We start from the raw sequence: 23750 nt of genomic DNA, 5'->3' as shown, positions 1-23750 counted from the left end.
ATAATGCTTTCTTATCACTGAGAATTTATATTTTATATTTACTGAAACTACTATCATTCATGCATAAATAATATATCAGTCTGTCCATTCCATATGTGAACAAAATATGCTACACATATTTGTTAAGGTTGTCCCCGACTTCCCACTTTTAGAGTCCGAATATTCTGAATCTTTTTGACTCAGCATTGGAAACTTTCCTAATTTTTCACACAAATCCTAACCCATCAAAAGTAACGATATTGCATTTCTTAAGAGTGCTCCAATTTTGTCTCCAGGATTTTCTGCCAAGTGGCTTCACCAATTCTGTGAGTTTTGGTGACGCTTCCCTATTTGATGGCACTGAAATTTTCATTTTTTTCAACTGAATCAGATCTTGCTGGAAGTTAAGCAGCTTCTGTTCAAAGCCAGCAGGAAGTTTGTTAAAATAAATTCAACAACTTGCACAATACATAAATCAGTCATAATAGACTGTCTGCTTTGAAATTCCTCTTATCTATTCTGAGAGATTTGGCAATTTCTCGTTCCTTCAGTTCCAACTCTGTGCAGGATGAGCCATCTTTCTGCATAAATCTTAGTAACAAAATGTAATAGACCATCCACTTCAGGGTATTTTCCTTCCACGGTCCATGAAAAGTACTTTGTCGTCACGTTGCAAGAAAATATAAGCTTATAATTGTTCTTCCAATGATGGATACTGGCTTCATTGAGATTAATGTACACTCAGCTGTGTTTTGCCATCCCTTTCTGTGTACATAAAAACTTCATTTTAATCTCTAATCATGGTATAATATATCTGAAGACATTTTAAATAACAAACTCAACATGTATAAAATACCACTAATACATGTAACTCAATTGAAGTGATGTTAATTTGAACACCTATGACATGCACGGGCAATGTTGTGCTCGCACAATTCCAGCCTGAATGCTGGCAATTTTAAAATACCCTTGAACACAGAGTATGTCCTAATTTCAGAAATATCAAAATATGTTTTAAAACATTTGTATTTTGAGAGGTGTCTGGGTGGCTCAGTTAACTGTCTGCCTTTGGCTCACATTATGATCCCAGGATCTTGGGATCCAGGCCCATGGTTGGGCTCCCTGCTCAGCAAAGTCAGCTTCTCGCTCTCCCTCTGCCCCTCTCCACTCACGTTCTCTCTTTCTCCTTTGCTTGCTCTCAAAAGTAAATAAAATCTTTAAAAAATAAATAAATAAATACATGTATTTTAAAACGGACAAAATATAGCTGCTTAAATCCTCTTCATTAGTTGACATCATAGGTTCAATGCTAAACAAAGCATAAGTTTAGCAGCTGTACATATAAACTATGTTTTTTATAGTTATTGTTTTATAAAACAATCCTTATAGTAATTTCTGAATTATTCTATTTTTCACTTTGTATCAATGTTATCCTATAACTATTGAAAATTAGTGAAATTTTAATAATCTAAAAATATTCATATACCTCTCTAATTCATTATCATGAAAGCACTTCATTATTAACTTTTCACCATGAATTATTTATAGAATATTTAGCATTATATGAGAAAAGTTTAAAATCACTTTTGAGAGGACACCTACTGAAATTTACCTAGTCTAGGGTGACCCTCTAAGGCAAATATTATAGAACTTCTCTAAAAAGGTACAATTTAAATAACTTACTGTTCCAAATATTTATCCAAAAATCTAAAAACTTACGTTTTGTTATTTACTACTATTTTATAATGCCTTTATAGATACTGTAAATTCCTTTTATATTTACCAAGTATTGTTATCAAGTTTGGATTTTAAGAACTAGTATGTATGTAGTCAATCAATGTAATACTAGTTTAGGTCAAAAGTAAAGGGAAGATAAAATCATAAAATAAGTAACTTCATTCTAAGGCTTATAGTTCAAGGGGCAAAAATGGCTCAATTGAGATGTGAGCCAAAGGAACAACAGTGCAACACAGAAAGAAACAGCTTCTCAATTTGAGTTGTTTAAAGGAAAAGCTTTGTTCAGATGTTTATTTCTGAAACATTTACTAAAATACTAAAGTTTTTTTTTTTTTTTTCTTTTGCCACATCTCCTGTATCTGACAAGTTTCTGCTGGTCATTTCTTAAGAATAATTATAACACCTGAGAAAAAGTAAACTCTTTAGTGGTGCTGTGACCCCTTTCCAACTATCACAGAAGATTCTTAGTTTTAGGATAGTCATTGATTTTTATCATAATCTCTAATTTTGATTTTTAAAAAATCAGGAAACAAACAGCTTTGAAAAGTTAAATTATCTCTCTACACTTTTATTTCTGGGGATACTTTCTAATTTTTACCGTGATTGTGTTTGTTGGGCACCCGCGTATACCTCACTAACTTCAGAGGAACTGTGGCACATGCTCAGATATTGACAGTTTCATAGGTTATCAAAAAGCACAGCAGAGTATAATGAAAGGGTTTGACCCCTTTCTCCTCTTCTGTATGCCAAAAAAGAATTCAGCTGAGGACATAAATGATGTAAACCACATACTTAACACACAAAAAGTAAATCACCCACTATTAAATATCCTGACATACCAGGGTAAGGAAGTTGAGTAAATAAATCTTGGGTTAATCTGCAGCTGTTTTCCTGGAAATAAATGATAAAGTTTATGTGTTTGATGAATTTCTCAGACTCACAGAAGCTCAGAATTCCAAAGAATCAATGAAAATAGGTAGAAGTGGGGGAAAAAAGAACAAGATATGGATTTTACTCACAGACCTTAAAGTTAGAAACCACTATCTTCTCAATATTAATACTTCAGTTTACAAGTTATTGAGTGTTTGGCTGATCATAAAGAACTTGCAGTTTTTATCTGCAAATACTCTTTGCAAATTTGTGTTCAATACTTCTTTAAACATGAATTACCACTCTGCTATTTCCACGTATATAATTATATATGCTTAATTATAATCACTGATAACAACTGAGTAGAGTTTTTGATTCAATGACACCACATGGACATATCAAGTTTTATCAACAGTTCTTGTGCTCTAAATGGTAGCACAATTTCAAAGTGATAAAAGCAAAAAAAAAAAAAAAAAAGACACACGACCAAAAGCAACATGAAGTAGATTTTTGCTTTTTCTCCCCCCAAAAAGGTACAGAAATACCAAAGACTTTTTTTTTTAAGATTTTATTTATTTATTCATGATAGACGGAGAGAGAGAGAGAGAGAGAGAGAGAGAGAGAGGGGCTCCATGAGACACAGGCAGAGGGAGAAACAGGCTCCATGCTGGGAGCCCGACGTGGGGCTTGATCCCGGGACTCCAGGATCACGCCTTGGGTCAAAGGCAGGCGCTAAACCACTGAGCCACCCAGGGATCCCCGAAATACCAAAGACTTTATCAGAGAATCTGATCATAAGGAGTAAAATAAGTGAATGAGTCCAAATGTAGAAATAAAACAATTAGGCTAAACACAGTAAGTTACTTTGATATGGAATTACTTTTATAGGGCATGATAAAATGATCAATGGCTACACCTGAAAAGAAAACCACAAGTTCACTGGAGGTTAGTATGTTAAGGCATTTTTGTTTATATTTTCCCATATTTTTCATTGTTTATTTCTGCAAATAACTGACACTTTCCAGTCACAGGTCCTATAACATGAATTCATTTTTCAGCAATACTTGGCAATGACTATCATGGCTACCCACTTGCTGTTCTAATTATTCTGAAAAGAAATAAGTTTAAGAGAAATTCTGCACCTTCAGAGCTATTTTAATCCAGTGTCTTCTGAATACTTGTTCAATGAAATGTGAGCACAGTTATTAGGAGAAAGGGGCCAATAGTTAAGTAATGGGGAAACACAGGGTTGAACAATAGCTTCTTAATGTGAGCATACTTTCATAAGTCTTTAACATGTTTACATTTCCAAGAGGAAATAGGTAATAGAGTGTTTTGTACACTTATTTGATCACCTTTTTAATGGAGCATTTTAAAGAATAAATGATTTAGAAATAGACATCCCAAGTCCCCCGTAGCAATTTCAAATACAAGTACACACACATACACAAACAGATTCTAATCAGTAAAAGATTCCCCCTCCTAATCCCTAGACCATATTCTACGACCTTCCGAAGGCCCAGTTCATTGCACAGGATGAGTAGTTTAGAAGCGTTTGCTATCATAGCTCTTACAATTAACTCATCATTGACTTGCTGCTTACATTAAAACAGCTTGATCACACTGGATTTGTAAGTTATCTTTCATTTATGTTTTATGACTTGTGTCTAACTCACAGAAAATGTTTAAGAAATATTCTGCATGTAAGATAGATATGGGTAATGTCTGGACACAATAACAAGTTTTTAAGATTCAGTCTAAAACACTATCCTTACCTTTAAGTCAAAAAGTGAGAAATAGGCACCCTAGTCCTACCTTCTTCAGCTCTCATGTGAACTCACTCTGCTGCTTAAGAAAAACCAAACCAGTTTATACTCCACTTAGCCATATACATATGTGTGGATGTGTCAGAGAATGGTCGATTTCTTTCCTCTCCTGTGTTTTCCCTCTACTCCTCTAACCTATCTCTAATAAAAACAAAATAGAGCTCGAAACAAAGATATACATGATTTCTCAGGGTATTAAAAGTAAGAAGCAGAGCAATCAAACTGTGAAGAATAAAGATTTTCTATGTAACATAAGCATATAAAAAAGATATTTTATATATATTATATATAATATATATATACGCAAGTAATTTATCCTCATGGAGTTTCAATTTCATCACCTGATATATATATATATATATATATATATATATATATATATATATATATATATATATCATGTTTAGAAAAGTCAGGACTGAAGAGAAAATCACAAGTACACCAAACTAGTTACGAAGACCATAAATCGAATTAGGTTCTGAACTCTCTAACATAAGGGAAAAGAGAAATACACTGACAAGTTTGCATTACAGGACTCTGTGTCATTCATCTTTCCCTCCCTCCTTTCTCTCTCAATCTGAATCTATACACATGCGTGTTACCTCCACAGATATAAACAGGTAAGAGTTTATACACAATTTTAATTTTTAATTCTGTATTTTGTAATTTTCAAGAAGCTAATTATCTTTGGATAAAGGTACATGTGTAAAAGCTTTCTGTGGCATCAAAAAAGAAAATGTTAGAAGTATGGTTAGAAAATACAGACTCTGGGGGCACCTGGGTGTCTCAACTGGTTAAGTGTCTGCCTTTAGCTCAGGCTATGGCCTTGGGGTCCTGGGATGAGCCCTGAGTCAGGAATCCCTGCTCAGTGGGGAGTCTGCTTCTCCTTCTCTCTGACCCTTTCCCTTGCTTGTGCTCTCTCCCTCCCAAAATCCTTAAAAATGCAGATTCTGAAAACCCAGGTCATGATGTATTTCCAAATGCTACCTTCACCATGAAGCTTCCCATTTTGCTTCCAACACCTCCTGCTTATAGAAACATACTGACTTGCTAGCATGTTTTGGGCTGAGACTTGAGAGTTAATACTATATAATATTGTTTGCATCACAGCGCCATGTGCATGGTTGGCATGTAGTATATTTGGGTTAAACAAATGAAATAATACAAGAATAAATAGTCTTTCAAGGAAATCAGGTGACAAAGATGCTCACTAAATAACTCCTTAGACATAAATGCTGAGTGAGCACTAGAGAATGGTATTGAAGATGATAGGTCTACTATCTTATAGGAGCCCTCCCTCAGTTATTCAGGTCCCCCCCACCCCACCCTCACAGGCTCCCCTGAAGAATGAAGGATGTGGCACATGCTATAAATTTAGTGAGATCAGCCTTCAGATTTGTCTTGCTTAGACCATATTTCAACTTTTGAACCCATTGCCGATATTTAAAACAAAAGCATTTCACACGAGATTTAGATCATGCGCTTTCCTTGAATTAGAAGCCTGGCAACCCTACACCCAGAGCTATTCAAGGCAACATGAAGTTACACCCCCAAAAGCTGTTGCTCCCTTCAGAAAGGGCCTCGGTTCCCCAGTTAACTGCATCACTTCCCAGTCTCTTGTGCTTGGTTGGCTTCACCCACTTGCTTCTGTTCCTAGATCACTGCAGGCATCTGATTTTTTAAACTCTGCTACACACAAACCAGTTTTAATAGTGCACCCAAGTCTCAGTTTTGGTAATTACTAGCAATGCAACCTTGAGCAAGTAATTTATCCTCATGGAGTTTCAATTTCATCACCTATAAAACTGTGAAAGTAATCCCCTGCCATATCACAGGAGGCTTGTGAGAAATAAATGAGATTATACATGAAGCAGCTTCGTCAATGATAAAGGCCACATGTACATAAAGTATTATTTTGTTATTAAAGCTGTAATATGTAAAAATGTGATCTTTATTTTATTTTTTTAAACGTGATCTTTAAAGTATAACATATTCCTGAAAACAAAATTTAAAGTCCTTAGATTAATGGGGAGGAAAAGCAACTGCAAATGTTAACAGCAGCTTAGATTACAATTAAAAACTGGTGAGTGTTAGAACGCAAGCAGAGAATACATCATCAGACCTGGGGTTATTTCTGTCGAATTGATTTGTGCTAAAGACAACTTATTCAAACTTAAAAAAAAAAAAAATGTCGATTTACTTTATAAAATGAAAAGACAGAGCCAACAGAAAAAAAATATTTGCCTTCAGAATAAATTTTAAACATTTAATGTCATGTTATAAAAAAACTAGGCCTAAAATAATTTTATAATAAAGGATCAAGGAATTAAAGTCTAAATATCACTGTTACCTAAAATTTTATGGTAAAAACCTTGATTTTAAATGTATTGTTATATTCTTTATTATATATCATTATTGGTTTTGTTTCAGTAAAATTCTCCCTTGAATATGTATTCAGTTTTAAAAATTGGACCCCTCTATTTCTGAATAAATTTTCAAAAAAAAACAATTCCTATTCACAGCATGTAAGTGAAAATTCCAGTTTTGTCCTTTTCTTCTTCCCAGGGCTACATCTCACTCATTGCCATTGTTTCTCTTGTCTACCCAATTCTAGGCCCTTAGTATCTGGTGCTAAATATGCTTGATATTGTAGGGATATCACCACACAGTATGCAAAACGACTATGTTGTCATGTTTTAATGTATTTCTCTGCAACAAATAGATTTCCCTTTGGCCAATTTTTCTCATTACTGAATACTGGGGCATCTCATTTACTTAATGGACTTTATTAACTTGATCAAAATCCATTGTTAAATGAAACTAAAGGGTTCACTCTAACAGATCTCCTGCACTTTTATCTCTGGATCATTACAGAGTTTTGGCAAATATGATCATACCCTTCAACAATATATGGTTTTTATATAGAAAAGTTGCTTTTCTTTTCATATCTTCCATTGTGTACTCTGATAGATTTCTATTTGAAGCGTCATTAAAAACTATTAAATATTAAATACAAGTAGTTTGTTCTTTTTATTAATCAAGATTATTACTATGTATTAAGTGCTTATCTTGAATAGGGGTCTTATATAGTAAGTCACTGAATCCTTGTCATAAACTCTGTGAGATACATATCATAACATTAGTTTACAAATGAGGAAAATGAAGCTCAGGAAAGGTTAAGTATCTTAATCACTGCCTCACAGCCTGTAAACTAATAGCAGAGACAGAATTACAACCCAAGTCTTTCAGGTCCCAAAGACCCCAAATCTTTCTAAATAGTGTTAAAGCAAAGCCTCAAATGTTTTCCAAGCAATTATCATTGTCCTCAGGCAACACTATACTCCCTAAAACTGATGATGGACACAAATCCTTATATAAATAGATGCTGAAAAAAATCTCAAGATTTATGTGCCAATTTTGAAGGCAGTGTAAATTATGTGAGTGGAGATAAAACCCATAAAGATGACTGGATTCAGTGATTGATATGTGCTATATCATCATTATTTACAAGTAAGATATATTACAACCTAACATATAAATTTCTCCCAATTCATGTGTTTAATCAAAAGCAGAAAGGACTAATTATAAAGAAACTTTTTATATTCTATTTAGTTTTTCCTGTCTAGCACAAGCTTATAGTAACAAATTAAACATTTTGTAAACTAAATCCAAAAGTCATGTTTTACTATATTTGTTCTTAGATGCATTTTGTATATCATTTATTTATTCTTGAATTTAGAAAAAACAATGCTTCACTCAAGGACCCAACATTTTTGTCATAATCATCATTTTAAAAGAGTTTAAACAAATAACTAATAACATTTTTTTAGGAGTATCTATCTTGAAAGAGTATAAAATCTAATCCAAACCCAAAAGCAGGATCTGTGAGGTTCATTCTGAAGTCTTGGTTCTCCCATTAGTCCAAACATTCCAATTTATTCCAAAGTTGGCAACAAGGAGAAAATACAGATTTTAGAAATAAATGTCTCTATGACTCAATTTATATTTATTCATTGGTTCATTGAGTCATTCTTTTATATATACTATTTGCTTCCAAAAAATGACTAAAATGCATGCAATCAGGTTGCTAAAATTAAGAAGCAATTACTGAGTTTGAATGTTAAGTTTGTCTCAGCCTCCTGGTAGCCAATAGAAAAAGCAAGGACAATGAAACCTACTCCTATACAAATACCTTTCCAGCTTGCCATTATTGAAAATATTTAAGATTTCTAGAGCTGTCTATAAACATATTTTCAAGGTTATTGGTGATTGCATACAAAAGACAAATATTTAATGATATGCAAGTAATGTATGAAAGTTTTCAGAATTAGTCAACATTTAAAAAAAAAACAACTCTGATTCAAATATATTGGTGATAGAAATGCTCTAATTTTTTTAAAAAAAAGCTCTAATTTCACACTGATGGATTAAATTCATTTCTATTTTTCCAGATCCATATTTGACTCCCAGTCAGTGCACCCAGACTAAATTATTACACTTGGACTTACAACTACTTAAACATTCTGTATTTGAGTAAAAGCAAATAACTTCTTGTTTTTAGCCTGAGTGATATATTTAATGTATAGTAAACACCACACCAGGGCCTTAGGGGTGAAAAATACAAGAGAACCAAAAGGTAGTTTCTACTAAAAAGTTGATATGTTTTTTGGAGAGGTAAGAATACTTGCTTGTGTGTTGTTATTAAGAATATCAAGTAGCGTAACTGATATGGAAAACAGTACAGAGTTTCTAAAAAGAAAAAAAAAATCCAATATAAAATGACCACATGATCCAGCAATCCCACCTGAGTGTTTATCCAAAAAAAAAAAAAAAAAATTACAAGCAGGGGCTCCAACAGATATCCATATGTCAATGTTCACATCAGCAGCATTTACAATAGTCAAAGGTTAGAAACAACACAAATCTCTCACTGGATAAACAAAGAGGCATACAGATACAATGGAATATTATTTAAGGACTTAAAAATTGATGAAATACTGACCTATGCTCTAACATGGTTTGGAGGCAATATGATAAGTGAAATAATTTAGACACAAAAGGACAAATATTTTATGATCACACTTAGATAAGGGACCCAGAGCAAATTCATTGAAAATAGAATAATGGCTGACAGAATATGGGAGAGGAAGGATTAGGGAGTTATTATTTAAGGGATACAGAATTTCAGTTCTAAAAAAGGAAAGCATTGGAGATGGATAGTGGTGATGATTGCACAATGTCAATATATTTAATTCCTCTGAACTGCACACCTAAACATGCTTAAATGGTAAATTTATGTCATATTTTACTATAATTAAAAAAATACTCTGGGGACCTGGGTGGCTCAGTCGGTTAAGTAGCAGACAATCTTGATTTCACTTCAGGTCAAGATCTTAGGGTCCTGGGATGGGACCTTATGTCAAGCTCCATGCTCAGAGCAGAGTCTGCTTAAGGATTCTCTCTTTACCTCTCTGCCCCCACCTCAAATAAATCTTAAAAAAAAAAATTGTTTCCTTCTTCTAGTGTGTTTTTTGGTGTATATTAATTTTCATTCATCATTCCCTAGTTTTGAAAGTATCACTTAGTTTTGAATGTGTGCCTTCTACCAAAACAGAAAGTCAACTAAAAGGGGAAGTTGCTATCCTCTATTTCCTATTATATTTCTATTTCCATTGCATACTATGCCATAACCAAATGCAGCTGTGGTTCTCAAACCTGACCTATTTAAAAGCACAGAATCTGAATTTAGGAATTGTGCTCATTAAGTTTTTTAAACTCCCAAGTAATTCTCATTATAAACCTCAATGAGAACCACTTTAGTATTTTAGTACTTTATTTAGTAGAAGTCTCAGCTGAATGCTGACAGATAAACCAATTTTCCTGGGCTGTTGAAATACCACATTCTACTTCTTTCATTAAAAAATAAACACATTCAGAAAGGCAGACAGAACATGAAGACTCCTAACTCTGGGAAACGAACTAGGGGTGGTAGAAGGGGAGGAGGGCGGGAGGTGGGGGTGACTGGGTGACGGGCACTGAGGGGGGCACTTGACGGGATGAACACTGGGTGTTATTCTGTATGTTGGCAAGTTGAACACCATAAAAAATAAATTTGTTATTAAAAAAATAAATAAACATTCAGGAATAGGGACAACTTCTAAGATTCCTTTCCACATACTGAGTAATATAACATGAAAGCTTGCACTGTCTTTTATCCACTATCTAGACTCTTGTGTTTGGCATAAATAAATACCATATTCTATATTCACTCTACACCTAACCTTTATAAGAACAACATGGTTCCAGAAAGTCTAAAAATCTCCATTGATCCATAAAATTTGATGGCAATATCATTATAAATCTATCCTAAATTATAATTCCCTTTAATATATGCATGGATTATATATTCCAGTCACAGTATATAAGGTTGAAATTCTTAGGCTGATATAAGAAAATATACCTATTTAATGTATGATGGCCTTGCCAGAAAATATGTTTACATCGACCCAGGATCTTCTTTTATGTGAGGGAAAAAAAATCTTATAAAAAACAAATTATCTTTAAAAGTTCTAGAGTGTGTCATAAAACTGTCTAAGGGGAAAATGTTACCAATTACATGGGCATAAACCCTGTAGTCTCTTTTCCTCCAAACCCATTTTTCACATAAACATCAAATACATTTTCTTAATACACAATTCAAAGTCAGTCTTGTAATTAAAACAGCATGAAGAAAGAGTGCGAATTCTTCAGGTTCTTTACCTGTTATAACAAAGCTTAAACTCCTTAGGCTAGCATTTAAGTTCACCAAAGTTTGATCACAAATATTTTAGGGACTGTCATGACCACACTGTATTTCAGTTCTTTGCGACAACAAAGTCATAATTACAAGATACCAAGAAACGGAGACAGGTTCTACTCTTCACTTATACCTTCCTTTATATGGTACCCAATAATGGCCAGATTTCCCCTGCACCCTTCTGCCTGTGGTCTGATGTTGGAGTTCTGTACATGTATGAACTTGGCTGCAGAGCTAGAGCTGTTCCTAGTAATCAGAGAATGAGCAAGGACTGACCTTGCTATATAACCCAAACCTACCTGAGCCTGGCTAGGGTGCAAAAGAAGTCATTTCCACCCTTCCCTGATAGCAGAAAAAGGGGTCCCAAAGGGCATCCAGTCACGACTCTTTTCTCAGGTCTCCTGCCTGTAATTTCTAAACAATATTTAAAGCAAGCATAATTTTTAAACCAAGAGTACTTTCAATAGAGAGTTTACACATGACATTTGTTCTGACATTTTGCAGGTGTGCAGCTTATCTTTCAAAGGAGGCACAAATATCCTAGCACACCTTGCTTAAACAGACAATAATCATAGTTTTAAAAATCCTATCCACAGCCCATAGGATAGAAAATTATATAGAGTCTTAGGCTCATCTTAGAAGGTATTCCTGAGGTCTCCCACAGTATCAACTAACCTACCTCACAGTTGTTCACAGTATTATTCTTGAGCTCTACTGTTTGTGGTCTGTGTTTCTTAGACTTATACTTTCCCAACTGCATGCCTACATTCACTCTATATTTTATACCTGAGCATCCTTCATTCCATTCTCCAACTAGTGATATACTCCTTTCTTTGAAGGTCTTCCTCAGTTTCTCCCGCTTCGTGGGTGCTTTCCTTGACCCTTTCTACTTGAAATGATCTCCCCCATGTTTGAATTTTCATTGCATCTTACCTGCTCCCTTTAAGTCGAATAAACATCTTTGCACAAAAGAAGTTTGAATACAGATTTAACATCCTTTGTCAGAATATACACTGAGAGCAGAAATCTTCTATCACTTATCTTTGGTTAACCAGTACCAAAATCTCATTAATTCTAGTTGATTTACCAGTCAAGAAGCTATTCTTAAGATGATCTTAAATTTACGTTTGGTTAAAAATATCACAAAACTGGGGATCCCTGGGTGGCTCAGCAGTTTAGCGCCTGCCTTTGGCCCAGGGCACGATCCTGGAGTCCCAGGATCATGTCCCACGTTGGGCTCCTGTCATGGAGCCTGCTTCTCCCTCCTCCTGTGTGTCTGTCTGTCTGTCTCTCTCTCTGTCTACCATGAATAAATTTTTAAAAATCTAAAAAAAAAATACGGGCAGTAGACATGAACAGACATTTCTCCAAAGACATACAGATGGCCAACAGGCAGATTAAAGGATGGTCAACGTCAATCATCAGGGAAATGCAAATCAAAACTGCAATGAGATAGCATCCACACTTGTCAGAATGGCTAAAATCAACATGAGAAACTACAGGTGTTGGCAGGGATGTGGAGAAATGCGAATCTTCTTGCACTGTCGGTAGGGATGCAAACTGGTACAGTAACTCAGGAAAACAGTGTGGAGGTTCCTTAAAAAAAATTAAAAATAGAGCTACCCTATGACCCAGCAATTGCACTATTGGGTATTTACCCAAAAACTACAAAGACACAAATTCAAAGGGAAACACCCACCCTTATGTTTACTGCAGTATTTTTTTACAATAGCCAAATTATGGAAGCAGCACAGTGTCCATCAATTAATGAATAAAGAAGATGTGAGATTTTTATATATATTCTATATATAGAAGATGTGAGATTATGCATATATTGATATATCAATAGTTTGATATATATATGAGAGATTATACATACGAGTTATATATGTGAGTATTATACAACCATTTTGAAAAGGAATGAAATCTTGCCATTTGCAATGATGTGGATGGACGAAATAAGTCAGAAAGCCTAATACCATGTGATCTCATTCATATGTGGAATTTAAGAAACAAAAACTAGCAAAGGTTAAAAACACACACAGAGAGAGGGAGAGAGAGAGAGAGAGAGAGAGAGAGAGGAGAGATAGACCAAGAAACAGACTCTGTAAACTATAGAGAACAAACTGATGGTTGCACCAGGGAGGAGGTGGTAGGGGGAGGGGGAAATAAACGATAGATATTAAAAAGTACACTTATGATGTAAAAATAGAATAAGTTAACTTTTCCAGAAAAAAAACTAAAATACCTATAGTGGCAGTCAGTTTGGGGATTTTTAAAATGGTACATATTGTGCTACTTGAGAATCTACTGTAAATATATGTATATTTTTATTTTTATAGTGTCTAGTACATAGAGTCATTTGATTAATGCTAAATAAAACTTATGCAGACAAGAAAAAAATAGCACAAAACCGTACCATGAATGAATATGGTAGGAACCGATACATATTCATAAACTGAGCTAAGGGAAGTCTCTGCTATCTCTAACAGAATATATATAGAATCTTTTCAACTCCATCCTGTCTTTCAATATATTTTTCATTATGTATTCCACTAGCTTTAACTGCTATTAGGTTCAAGGTCTATAATCATTAGGTCTCTTGTGACTTCACTGTTCTATCAAAAAACCAGTAGGATACCTCAACCCTTAGACAGCAAGCACTTGGAATTGGCTTCTTTTGATTGTCATACTTGATAGCAGTATCTCTGAAAGCAGTACACAATGAAGAAATTAAATCATAAAGAATTTCTACTACTTCAGAGTCAACATTTCAGAGTCATTGTTTCCCCTTCTTCGAACCATTCCAGTATCTGTAACTTATCTTACGTATTTGTTTACTTGTTTCTCTTTTCAAAAGCAACCACTCAGCCATGCCACTGCCACTAGAATACGGTCTCAGAGCAGGGTATCAACTACCTGAGCTGAAAACAGAGTCTGCACATAACAAACCACTGTGCATTATCTTGAATGAGTTTCTCCTATCACTAAAACTTTCTTAAAATCATAAAGACAACAAAATGCTATTTTTATTCTGGAGTCACAATAGTATTTGTTTAACTGAAACCATCCAGACAACAAGCAATCTGACAAGGGTTCTTAACCCAGGGAAGAGGACGAGGAACCACAAAGAGCTTTTGTAGTACACACTGCAGGTGATGTGGATTTAGGCAGTCTAAACCGTGGGCTGGATGTGCATGTGATCAGCATGTATTTTTTTCATAGCTCCTCAAGTGATTTGTTTTCAGAATTCAAAGCCAAAGCCCAAGCTCTCAACAGTTGAATGCCTTCTCCTGTTTCCTGAATCACCTCCAACCTTTTAGTCTCCCTCCAGCGGCAATGCCAGGCCACCATAACTGACTTCCCCATGCCTCACCCATATGCAAAGTGCAGCATACACAGACACAGAGGCCTGGCCCTGACATCTGCAAAGCTAAAGCCAAGAATGCCAGATGCACTAACTAAGTTGTCTTTCCAGGCCCTGGAGCTGCTGGGTTTTACCTGCTTAAAGGTATCACAGATGCCAGGTGACTACTTCCACAGACATACTCTACTAGGCCTCCCTGGGACAACAAACACCTTAAAGAGTTGGAGACTTCCTGGTCCACTGTCCCCTGAAGCAGTGCTTAAAAGGGACCAGTTCACTCTTTTCTGACTCGGTGACCTACAGGGCACATCTCTCTATAAGAGGGAGTGCTAGGGGGTTGAGGCTGAGAACAGGAGTTTGGGAACCAAACTGTTAGGTGATTCTGATGGGTACCCAAGATTAAGAAGAGCTTCAGAGCCTGTGACATTTCTAGGCTAAATCAAGTTATATGCCAACTTCTCTTCCCTCAACACATTTTTAAGAGTTCCGAGTAACAAGCCAACCTTGGGAAGAGGTTGCAAAAGGACAGTCTTGGAGGTAATGGAGGGAAGTGCATATGGCTCAGGACCTCTGAACACCAGTTGCCTAACATGATTTCAAGAATAAATGATGCAGATTATTCAATTAATAAAAGAACCAGCTCAAGTATTTTTACACAGATGGTAGGTATCAAATTATGACTTTTACATCCCATTGCATATACATAATGACAATATTACATCCTTTGAAAAAATAAAACATGAAAAATTTCTATGTGAATTTTAAAGTGTACAAGTACATAATTCTTCAAATTCTTTTAAGGGAACCATGTGCACCCCTGGGTCCTAGTTAAATTTCCCTTTTTAACGTAGGATATGGAACGTAGCTCTCATCATATTAGAGAGCTCTCTATATATATAAACTTACGTTATGCGTGTGAACAAAGTTAAAACATTAGAATTACCTAAAACTAGCATATATTGTGATGCTTCACAACATTAAGCTAACAAGATTAGTGACAAAGAATATCAACTATCCAAGGAAGCAGTCAGAAACTTCCAAAGCTGATTCAAGTGCCTGAGATGTTCAGTTGGTGAAGCAGCCTACTCTTGATTGCAGCTCAGGTCCTGATCTCAGGGACCCAGAAGCCAGCCCTGAGTTAAGATCTACCCTCAGTAGAGGGTCTGCCTGAGATTCTCTCCCATTGACCATCCCCCCACCTCAAAAAATAAATTATAGGGATTCCTGGGTGGCGCAGCGGTTTAGCGCCTGCCTTTGGCCCAGGGCGTGATCCTGGAGACCCGGGATCAAATCCCACGTCAGGCTCCCTATATGGAGCCTGCTTCTCCCTCTGCCTATGTCTCTGCCCCCCCCCCCCCCGTGTGACTATCATGAATAAATAAATAAAATCTTTAAAAAAAATTATATACATATTTTTTTCATTTCCAAAGCTGACCAAGTCAAAGGTGTTAGGTCAGAGAAAGACAATTAGAAATAGTCACAGGAGGGACGCCCGGATGGCTCAGTGGTTGAGTGTTCTCCCTCTGCTTATGTCTCTGGCTCTCTGTGTCTCGAATGAATGAATGAATGAATGAATGAATAAATGAATAAATAAATAAATAAATAAATAAATAAATAAATAAATAATCTTTAAAAAATAGTCACACAAAGGAAGGAGATGAAAACATATTACAGCAATCTGGGGCCCTTAAAAGAAAGGGAAAATAGTTTTATCTAAGTAGTCCAATAAGACACAACTGCATTAGAGCAAAGGGCAAAAATAGATATTTGTATTAATATAAACTCTAAAAACTCCAATCAAAAGAACAGATTTAATGAAGCAAAAAATAATGAAGTGTATTTTTATCAAGAATAGATAAATTAAAGCATCCTCTCTAAACATTTATTGGAAAATGCATTCATGTGGAATAATTCCTTCACCAATATTTCTGAATGCCGGGTTAATATGCAAGAGTATATTTTATACTTACTTTTATCAGGTCTCTGACCTGATATTCTACACAGTGTCCTTGATTATATTTATATTGTTGATATATCCATTGATACTTTTAAGCCTGATCCTCCTTCTGTAATCTCTTCTCGTGCTACGGTTATATTTCAGCTCATGTCAGTTTCTGTGTGGAAAATGCCCGTTGACCGTCTTCCTTTATCCTTGACTCATGATTCCAGCCTCGGCCCAAATGCATCACTCTGTTTGGCCTTCCTTGAGAACCCCAGTGTCGGGGTACTTTTTCTATAGCTACCTATAGCCTATGACATTAATAATGAAGCGCTGTGTGATGAAGCTGCTCCTCACTAAAATTTTTAACAGAAAAAACATTCTTGTTTTTATTATCTCTATGGTCTATCAAAGAGCCTGATATAAACATGACACTCCATAGTTACTTACTGCATGAAGGCCAGGTAAAAAAGTCCTAAAATTTTGCCACAGTGATGAAAATATTGCACCAAGCTCACATTGTGCATTTTAATAAGCAAAATTACAGCAGACATTTTTATGTAGATTTCATCTACATGGCAACAAAGAGCAACCTGTTTGAAGGTATGAAATTCAATCATCCTATTAGGAGTTTATTTGAAAACATGACTATTAGTATATTACTGATACTCAACTTAGTTTAAAAAAATGAGCACTTTGAAGGTTTAGTAATTTAAGAATTCACTACCCTTTTTGATGATTTCTGACACACTACTCAAAAGAATGACTAATACCAAACACTCTTACATTCAAAAGATTACTGATATTTGGGAATGCATATAAAACAATATGCAACAAGGCCATCGTTGTAAAGATGACTTGAAAAAAAGGACATTAATAGAAGAAATAAATATTGGGTTTTATTAAATCTTGAAATACATATGCATATGTGTGCTTGTGTATATTTCTATAAATCAAAACTGAGATCAATCAATCAGGGAGAGAGTGAGAGAGTGAAAGAGAGAAAGGGGGGCACACAGGAGGAGGAGGGGAAGGGGCAGAGAAAAGAGAGGGAAACTCAAGCAGACTCTGAACTGAGTACAGAGCCCATTGAAGGGCTCAATGTCACAACCCTGAGGATCCCAACCTGAGTCAAAACCAAGAATCCAACGCTCAACTGACCCAGTAGTTATCTACTTCTTTTTTTTTTTTTTAAGATTTTATTATTTATTCATGAGAATACACAGAGAAGAGACAGAGAGAGAAAGGCAGAGGCACAGGCAGAGGGAGAAGCAGGCTCCAGGGAGCCCCACGTGGGACTCGATCCGGGGTCTCCAGGGTCACTCCCTGGGATGAAGGCAGGCACTAAACTGCTGAGCTACCCAGGCTGCCCAGTTATCTACTTCTAACGTAGTAGATTGTGAACATTTCCTGTCAAACTAATCTTATAGATAATCAAACTAATTCCAAGAAGTTGTCTAATGTCCAATATATGAATATGCTATACATTACTTAACTATTCTATTATACTTGGATATTCTTCACAAATACATTTTTCAATAATTATATTATATACTTTGTATATTTTCCTGATTTATGTTAAGAGTAAAAATTTTAAACTACTTGGTTATTTCAGATTTTTTTACTCCCCTTTCCATATTTTATGTATAGGATATCATATTTTATATCTTTTTATTTTGTAAACCTCTTGATGGATTTTTATACACATAATTTATTTCACTGTTTTTGTGCTTTAACTTTCATACTGGTTTTATAAGTAATAAAGCTATTACTTTCATATGTACCAGTGAGATTTTTTTTTTTCTTATTCCTGATTATTGCCTTCTCTTTCAAATGAATTCCCCTTAACGCTTTTTTGTAAGGCTGGCTTTGTGGTGATAAACACTCTCTCCAGCAAGGCCATCATTCAGAGTAGAAGGGGTTTTCTGAACAAAAGTTAAAGGAGCTCATCACCACTAAACAAGATCCTTCTTAAAATAAATGCAAAATAACTTCAAGATAAAAACAAGGGGATCCCTGGGTGGCGCAGTGGTTTGGCGCCTGCCTTTGGCCCAGGGCGCGATCCTGGAGACCCAGGATCGAATCCCACGTCAGGCTCCCGGTGCATGGAGCCTGCTTCTCCCTCTGCCTGTGTCTCTGCCTCTCTCTCTCTCTCTGTGACTATCATAAATAAATAAAAATTAAAAAAAAAAAAAGATAAAAACAAAAAACACTTGCATTTTAATATCTTGCTGTTTTCAGAGACAGTATTTACATTCTGGATAATAAAAGGAAGGATCATAAGATTTGGCCATTATATCACAGAAACTTAGGACAATAGGGTCCTGAGGGTATTATGTAGATCATTCTAAGATTATTTACTCCTATGGATCACATATAAAAATACCATCAACATTTAGGAAGTAAAGACTTCCTAAAGAGACTGCAAAATATATAGTGTCACTTGGTACACAATAGCAATGTGAACATCAAACTCTAACAGTATTTCAAAGAAACTAAATTTCAAATAATCTACCTAATTTAAAATAACCCTATTTTATAACTAGTAACTTACAAAACAAAGAGCACTGAAAACTGTTTGAGTAATTAGGGATTTTCAAAGCCACGGAACAAACACAATCTTTGCCTTTTAGATCTTGCAATCCAAGTTAACTATTACTCAGAAGTTAACAGTTCAGGTTTGTGACACGAGATCAATGTAATCCAATTCCACATAATGCCAATAATTTTATTCCTGATCTTCAAAGTTCTCATGAAATGGAACATGCACTGGACATAGAATCAGAGACTGTTTTATATAAAATATAGAAGTGTAAGTGTTTACATGTTCAAACTATTAATGAAGTTTGGGACTGTGTACAAAACATGCAGCAGTATCATATTTTTGTCAATAATGTTTACAACATTAAAATAGCATCAACAGGGGAAATCAAGTATAATTTTATAAAATCCTGATAAGAACTTGAAGAGATTATAATCCCAAATAGAAACAGGAAATAACACAAATCCTGCAACAATTTGAAACATTATGAATACTGTCTAAGTTTACAGCACATCAGGAAAAATGGTAAAATTTTAATGAGTAAAAAGAAAAAAATAATCTATGAAGATTTACCTATACATAATAATTAGAAAGGGAAGAGCACAATAACTAATTTCACTTTTTATTTTTTTTGGCCCACCTTGGACATTATCCCACACACCAAAGTTAATAACTGCCTCTAGAAAGAAAAGGCAAAAGCCTTACTTTCTGCAGTGATGATGTGGAAACTAACAGAACTTCCATGCAAAAGTAAATCATGATTATTATAAGTGTATTTGAAAATAGAGCATATTCAATCGTGGATTTTTTATACAAAGTATAATTATTCAATTGAATAGAAGTTGTATTTTTAAAATACTAGCACTCAAATAGGCCTAAGTCCTGTCAACCAACATTAGTACTGTTCACAATAGTATTGTCTACAACTCTGCTCTCTTACTCAACAGATGATTTTTTTTTTTTAACTGGACAGACATTTGACACAAAATGTGTCTTCAGATAAAACATGAGTCTCTGAGGCTATGATCTATTTATGATTTTAAAAATTTCAAAGGAATAGATAAGACAGGAAAGAGTACTAATTTCCTGGATGCCTTCCATAACAAGTCATAGAAACTGAAACACCTACTCTTAAAACTCAACAGCCCCAACACTACATATTTATTTTGTAACTTGAGCTCTTTAAATCACCTGTAAGAAATATTTGTTGACACCAAAAAAAGAAGTCCAGATCTTTATGTACATTATTTAACCTAATTCTCTAAGCAACTCAATCAAGTTAGAACTACCGCTTGAACCTTACAGAGTAAGAAACTGTATTCCAAGTCATTAGGTAATTTATCCAGAATCATATAAGTAGAATCAAAAACAGATCATTCTCACTCCAAATCTATGCTTTTATAGTACGCCACACTGCCTACCATATGGAAAAGCATGCACTTGGCAAGACCCTTCATTTACTGATAAATGATGACCAGAAGCCTCAAAGGAAATTCTTCTCTGGTATATAAAGCATTAGGATTCAGTAGCCAATCAACTTACATCAAACCTTACAACTCTAGATTTTCACTAAGGAAACCCTGGCTTCTCAGGGTAAGGCAGCTGGTCCCAAAGTAATTTGCCTCTAAAAGGAAGTAGTCTATTACCTTGCCTTAAATAATGCAGCATTCAGTTATTACTTCCTGCCAGAGTGACAGTTTAAGCACAAGGCATTAAAAAACTGTTTTCTCCTGTTCTAGCTGTCTGTTATTTATTGCCTCATACACTACTTGTCTGGAAGTGATGGATAAATATTTGAAGGGAAAGATGCATCATTCTGGATGCTCCATGAAATTCAAGATGGATAAAAGTCAGTGTTTAAGGCTCATCTATTTTTAGATTCTTTCCTATAATAAGGTAAAAACATGCTTTAAGTGTTGTGAAAGTCTCTTCTAGTAAAAACAAAACAAAAAACCTTTGCTTTACCAGTTTCTATATCAATTTTTAAAGAACAGCTCCTATTCCACTATTTCAAGATATTAAGTCTTGTGGAAAAATAAATTTATCTGAAACAATGAGGCTGCCTTTCATAAGCTATTGAGATTGACTTATTCTTTGGATTATGTTCACACATAACAAAGAAGGAACCAAATACCGATACTGTCAACTCAGTTTCGTGCACAGAGTAGAAACATAAATTTAACGTGAAAAAATATTTGGTAAAATCAAGATTTGGGGCACCTGGATGGCAGACAGTTAAGTGTCTGATTCTCATTTCCAGTCAGGTCGTGATCCCAGGGTTGTGAGATCAAGCCCCATGTCAGGCCAATGTAGAGTCTACTTGAGATTTCCTCTCCTTTTCCCTCTGCCCCTCACAGTTGTTTTCTCTCTAAAATTAATAATTTTTGTTAAAGTCAAGATTTGTTTATCCTGATACTTGCTAATATCTGAGCATTTACTGTATGTTGAACCAGGAACTGTTAATAATTTTATATACATTATTACATTTAATGTGATAACTCTTCCCCTGATATCTAACGCCCCTCCCTCATTTAAGTCTTTGCTTGAAGCTATTCCAATGAGGCTTTCCTTTATCTTAAACTTGTAACCCTCTCTTTCCCCATGTGCACTATTAGCCTTTATTTTTCCTATAATTTATCACTATCATGAAGAATGTATATTTTACAGATTTGTCAACTGTGTATCTTCCAAAATGTAACCACCATAAGGGCCTAAATATCAATTTATAATTTATTTGCATCTGTTTTCTTCAGTGCTATAGCCCCAGTGTCAACAGTGTGTGGCACGTAGCGGATACCCAAAAATGTTGATTTGATGAAAATATTTAGTTTTTGCAAACAAGTATTAGTCCATTTTCTTGAAAAAAAAAAAAAAAGACTGAAAAAATAAATAAATAAAAAAAAAAAAAAGACTGAAGTGATAAAGTGACTTACTGAAGTAACTGCACAAGCATATTTGTGCACTCTGAAGTTCAATCCTCTTTATTCACTATAGTGCTTCTAGGAAAAGGAATCCTCCCAACTAAAGTGTGTCTATTTATTCTGCAGATTTATCTGTTTTTGAAAAAATTATGAATATGTCTAAAAATTGTGGAAAAGATATACACTTTCTAAATACCCTTCGTGACTGGTCCTTTTCTTTTGTTTGCTTTTTTAAAAAGGTCATTCACTTTGGATGGGACACAAATGGGGTAGTGAGGGAGACCGGGGATTAGCTCAGACCATCTGTATCAACCCTGGAAATCAATATGTTGACAGATGTCACAGCTAGTTTCCCCTCATACTCAATAACCTTAATGTCATGAAACATTTGCTGAGACAAAAAAAAAAAAAAAAAAAAAACTTATATATAATACCTAAGTTTATGTAAGGCCTTTATATGAAAAATAGTGAAACACAGATGTTTAAAGTCTTCATACCCCATACAACACATATTTACTATAGACATTCATTCTTTAGTTATTTGTCTTGTTTATTTTTCCATTTATCCTTCTCTCACCCATTCTGAAAATAAAGTCAAGTAGTTTGGTGCCTCATTACACACACCATATACAGTCTTTTTTCTGCTTTCAAACAGTCAGCCACAAGCAAAGATTAGTCAGCATTTGAGTAACTTGAGAACATATTTTGTCATTGCTAGAACACAAGGATGGTTAAATTCAGAAACTACCCAGTTCAAAGAAAATATTTAGCCATAGGGAATTGGTGAGAAAAAAAAAAAAAAAAAAAAAACCACCCAGTTGCTTCTATTTTTCCAACTGACTGCTTTCCCACCATTCCTCTGGCATAGAGTGGTGGGGATTTTAAGACTGGAATTGTATAGTTAAGTATAGTTGAGTAACTTTTTAGAAAAACAATTTGACAAAACTATTCCATTATTTTTCTATGAATGTTTTTTTTTCACTTTTTATGGAATAAGAAGTTATGGAATATTATGGAATAAATCAGAGGATCTGACCAGATACAGTAAAGAATATGTATCCAAGAGAGACAAAGAATCTGACAAAGGATGTCAACAGTATGTAAAGAATCTATGGGAAGTAAAAATGGTACTCCCTAGACTATTAGTCACACAAAAGCATGTCATGCCATGGTGAGCTCTTCGTGAATGGTACATGTAAGGCAGAACCAAAAATAAACTCAAACATTCTGAAAATGAAAATGGAAGGGTTTCTTCACCCAAAGAAACTGGAAATTATGTAACTGAACCCAAAGATGTTCCACTAGGAAGACTCATTTAGCTTTATGAGGCAGATCCCATCTAAAGACCTGCTTGTAAAACATGTCACAAGAGAAGAGCCTAGAGATAAGCTATAGCTTTCAATACTGATTGTAACTCACCTCCAATTTTCTGTTAATCAAATTATTTAATAAAGACAGAGCTACAGAAGTAACTAATGCAATCACCTCTGTCCATCCCCTACTGCTATTGAGTTGTTTCCTTAACACTAAGTTGTGAATAAGTCAAAATCTTACTAAAGGTACTGATTGAGAAGACCAAAAAGGCATATAGGATGGAAAAGGAACAGTGAATCATGATGCTAATATCTGAACATTTTCTTCTACTCCTGTCCTTTTCAGGAGGGAAAATATCTGGAAACAAATATATATTTTATAATCAAAATGTATCACAAATTCATGCATAAAGGGTATTAGCTTTTAAGTGAGTGGGAAATTTAGAACACTTAAATTTTT

The 23750-nt window shown here is 34.9% G+C and overlaps 1 protein-coding gene across 1 annotated transcript in view; it reads right to left on the bottom strand.

The window, feature by feature from the left end:
* The window catches only part of NAALADL2 (N-acetylated alpha-linked acidic dipeptidase like 2), a 1187116-nt gene that overhangs the window by 1046255 nt on the left and 117111 nt on the right, over positions 1–23750 (bottom strand). The window lies entirely within an intron of this gene.

The sequence above is a fragment of the Canis lupus genome, chromosome 34 (genome assembly GCF_011100685.1).
Source record: "Canis lupus familiaris isolate Mischka breed German Shepherd chromosome 34, alternate assembly UU_Cfam_GSD_1.0, whole genome shotgun sequence".
In the NCBI taxonomy this organism is placed as follows: domain Eukaryota; kingdom Metazoa; phylum Chordata; class Mammalia; order Carnivora; family Canidae; genus Canis; species Canis lupus.
Note: the sequence above shows the minus strand (reverse complement) of the source record. Positions and strands in the feature narration are given on the sequence as shown.